Below are 802 nucleotides of genomic sequence, written 5' to 3'. Positions count from 1 at the left end.
CACACAATATAATTTAACCATATATCAAAAACAAATACATTTTCCCTTTGCTATCCTGATCCACAAGATATAATTCGTCTGTATTTGTCCCCAAAGAATTCGAAATTTCCGACAGAAAGTTTTCCGTCGTTTGGAGATGTTTACCTCGAAATCCCCGCGTGATTTACTCGGCCGAATTCGCACCTGCAACAATGAAAAGAAATTGAAGTGATCTCATTATTATTTAAGCTTATCTGCTGCTGCAACTTCAGACTTTCTCTCTCTTTTTTGTCTTTTTCTTCTTTTTTATGGCAATCGTCATTATAGGAGTTTGTAAGAGTTTTATTGGGTTAATTTGAGTTTTGAATTAAGACTTGAGGCGAAATCTTTCGAAAGATGTTATCCCTAAGGTATCGGAGGGGGATACGAACCCAGTGATATAATCAAATTAGAATGAGAATATAAACAAATCCAATTAAAAACATAGAGAGGTAAGTGGAATCTAAACGTTACACAAAGAAAAATGTAAATGTACTCATACTTAAGTGAAACTATTGCTATTGCTACCTTTAACGTATGATTTCAGAGCCGATTGGATGACTGTGACTTTCTGAATAATATTTTAGGCTCGTTGTTCGAAGTGAGGGTTGTCTCCTTGACTCCATTATTATACATACATATATAGATTTCTTACTTTTTTTAGATGCCATAGAAAGTGAGTCGAGAGAAAGTGAGAAAGTTGAGAATGATATAAGTTTTTTCTTTTTCTCGAAACTGAATTTAAGGCCATTTTTTTGTCGAATTTTAGTAGGCGGAGTTAAAT

This window comes from Penaeus monodon, chromosome 21, assembly GCF_015228065.2.
Source record: "Penaeus monodon isolate SGIC_2016 chromosome 21, NSTDA_Pmon_1, whole genome shotgun sequence".
In the NCBI taxonomy this organism is placed as follows: Eukaryota; Metazoa; Arthropoda; class Malacostraca; order Decapoda; family Penaeidae; genus Penaeus; species Penaeus monodon.
The sequence above is the reverse complement of the archived record's forward strand: the minus strand, read 5'-3'. Positions refer to the sequence as shown.